This window comes from Anolis sagrei, chromosome X, assembly GCF_037176765.1.
Source record: "Anolis sagrei isolate rAnoSag1 chromosome X, rAnoSag1.mat, whole genome shotgun sequence".
In the NCBI taxonomy this organism is placed as follows: Eukaryota; Metazoa; Chordata; class Lepidosauria; order Squamata; family Dactyloidae; genus Anolis; species Anolis sagrei.
The window spans coordinates 108,418,215-108,421,761 of NC_090034.1; positions in this window are offsets into that span (position 1 = coordinate 108,418,215).

Sequence of the window (3,547 nt, forward strand, 5' to 3'; positions counted from 1 at the left end):
TTTCTTCACCTGCCAGGAGCGTGGATGGCGACAGCCCCTTGTTCCCAAGGAGGGCCGCCATCCTGCTCCAACTGGGCTGCCCGGGGGTCTCCTGGCTGGGCTTTGGGGGTCTCTCCCTGCCCCTCCCTCCCCTCCCCTCCCTCCCCTCCCTCCCCTCCCTTTGCTTCCTCGGGAAAGAGGCGCGGGTCCCGTTGCGGCCGTCGCCGGGCGGGCATTGTGAGCTCAGCGGGTGCCAAGGGAGGGATGGAGGGATGGAGGGATGGAGGGATGGATGGAGACCCCAGGCCGCCCCTCACCACGCTTGACCTCTCCGGACACCCCCCCCCCCTTTAATTAATGACTTCCTTTGGTGTTTTTTATGGGTCCCAGCTTTGCGACAACGTCTCTCCTTCACTCTATTTCCATGTTGGTGTGTTAAATCTTTGTTCTATTTCCAAATTCAGAGGCTTTGAGCCCCCCCCCCCCCCCCCCCAGTACACTCGGATTATATGGTAGCCTAGGCTCAGATCCTGCAAGGAAGACTCCAGCAAGACATGGAGCGAGAGTTGCCAGATGTTCAAGCTGAGTTTAGGAAAGGCAGAGGAACCAGAGACCAGATGGCCAATATCCAGATGCTGGAGAATGGAGAAAGGCAAGAGGGAGTGTCAGAAAAACATCTATTTCTGCTTCATTGACTCTTCTAAAGCCCTTGACTGTGTGGATCATCATAAATGGTGGCAAGTTCTGGGTGGGATGGGCATCCCAAGCCCCCTTCCCTCTCTCCTGAGGAATCTGTCCAAGGACCAAGGAGCCACAGTCAGAACTGACCACGGAACAGGAGACGGGTTCCAGATTGGGAAAGGCGTCCGGCAAGGCTGCATCCTCTCACCCAACCTTTTCAACTTGTATGCAGAACACATCATGCGAGGATGTGCGGGGCTTGAGGAATGCAAAGCTGGGGTGGAAATGGCTGGAAGAAACCTTCACAACCTCAGATATGCAGATGACACCACTCTGATGGCCGAAAGCGAGGAGGAGCTGAGGAGCCTTCTCATCAAGGTGAAAGAAGAAAGCGCACAAGCCGGGTTGCAGCTAAACGTCAAAAAAACCAAGATGATGGCAACAAGAATGATTGACAACTGGAAAATAGAGGGAGAAAACGTGGAGGCCGTGACAGACTTTGTATTTCTAGGTGGGAAGATGAGTGCAGACGCAGACTGTGGCCAGGAAATCAGGAGACGCTTCCTTCTTGGGAGGAGAGCAAGGTCCAATCTCGATGAAATAGTGAAGAGTAGAGACATCAGACTGGCAACCAAGATCCATTGCATAGTCAAAGCCATGGTCTTCCCTGGAGTCACATCTACGGATGTGAGAGCTGGACCTTCGGGAAGGCTGAGCAAAGGAAGAGAGAGGCTTTTGAGCTTATTTATTTATTTATTTGTTGTGTCAGAACAACCAGTCTAACAGAACAAAGCAAACAAACAGAAAAATACACAACTTGTGAGTTTGGTAGTTGGTTAAATGTCCTTTGACCAGTACCTGGCCCCTTGGAGTGCCTCTGGTGTTGCTGCAAGAAGGTCCTCCATGGTGCATCATGTGGCAGGGCTCAGGTTGCATTGCAGCAGGTGGTCAGTGGTTGCTCCTCTCCACACTCGCATGTCGTGGATTCCACTTTGTGGCCTCATTTCTGGAGGTTGGCTCTGCATCTCGTGGTGCCAGAGCGCAGTCTGTTCACCGCCTTCCAAGTCGCCCAGTCCTCTGTGTGCCCAGGGGGGGAGTCTCTCATTGGGTATCAGCCATTGGTTGAGGTTCTGGGTTTGAGCTTGCCACTTTTGGACTCTTGCTTGCTGAGGTGTTCCAGCGAGTGTCTCTATAGAACTTAGAAAACTATTTCTAGATTTAAGTCGTTGACGTGCTGGCTGATACCCAAACGGGATGAGCTGGAGATGTCTCTGCCTTGGTCCTTTCACTATTGGCTGCTACTTCCCGGCGGATGTCAGGTGGTGCAATACCGGCTAAGCAGTGTAATGTCTCCAGTGGTGTAGGGTGCAGACACCCCGTGATAATGCGGCATGTCTCATTCAGAGCCACATCCACTGTTTTAGCGTGGTGAGATGTGTTCCACACTGGGCATGCAGACTCAGCAGCAGAGTAGCATAGCGCAAGGGCAGATGTCTTCACTGTGTCTGAATTGAGATAAAAGAGTAAAGAGTAGAGACATCAGACTGGCAACCAAGATCTATTGCCTAGTCCAAGCCATGGTCTTCCCTGTAGTCACCTACGGATGTGAGAGCTGGACCTGAGGGAAGGCTGAGCGAAGGAAGAGAGATGCTTTTGAGCTGTGGTGTTGGAGGAAAGTGCTGAGAGTGCCTTGGACTGCGAAAAGATCCAACCAGTCCATCCTCCAGGAAAGAAAGCCCGGCTGCTCATTGGAGGGAAAGATACTAGAGACAAAGTTGAAGTCCTTTGAATGCCACATCAGGAGGAGACAGCCAAGCCTAGAGAAGGGAATGATGCCGGGGAAAGGGGAAGGCAAAAGGAAGAGGGGCCGACCAAGGGCAAGGTGGATGGATGGCATCCTTGAAGTGACTGGACTGACCTTGAAGGAGCTGGGGGTGGTGACGGCCAACAGGGAGCTCTGGCGTGGGCTGGTCCATGAGGTCACAAAGAGTCGGAGACGACTGAACGAATGAACAACCACTAGGCTCATATAATCCACTTCAAAGCAGATCACCTGAATGTTACATTGCAGTGTACATGAGGTCTGAGGCTCCTCCTACACTGCCATAAAATCCAGATTATCCAAGACGATAATCCACATTCTCTGTTTTGATCTGGATTATAGGAGTCTACACTGCCAAATGCTCCTATCCCAACATGGGGCGCATCTACAGTGGAGGGGGGGAAAGTATTAAGTCAAATACCCATTGTACCCATCCAGATGGCTGGATGGCCATCTGTCAGGGGTGATTTGAACGCAATATTCCTGCTTCTTGGCAGAATGGGGTGGGACTGGATGATGGCCCACCAGGTCTCTTCCAACTCTTTGATTCTAGGATTCTATGATTCTATCTGAACATGAGGAAGAACTTCCTGACTGTGAGAGCCGTTCAGCAGTGGAACTCTCTGCCCCGGAGTGTGGTGGAGGCTCCTTCTTTGGAGGCTTTGAAACAGAGGCTGGATGGCCATCTGTCGGGGGTGATTTGAATGCAATATTCCTGCTTCTGGGCAGAATGGGGTTGGACTGGATGGCCCAGGAGGTCTCTTCCAACTCTTGGATTCTATGAGTCTAAGTTCTTCCACTGTCATGGTTGGTCCTGAAAAGGTCTGTTGGCTGTTTTGCTTGCTTGCTTGCATGCTGCAAGTCGCTTCTGGTCACTTCTGGAGTGAGAGAATCAGCCGTCTACAAAGACGTTGTCTCCACCCCTCCACCCCTCGGCTCCCGCTGAGCTCACAATGGCCGCCCGGTGACGGCCGCAACGGGACCGGCGCCTTTTTCCCGAGGAAGCAAAGGGAGGGGAGGGGAGGGAGGGAGGGAGGGAGGGAGGGGCAGGGAGAGACCCCCAAA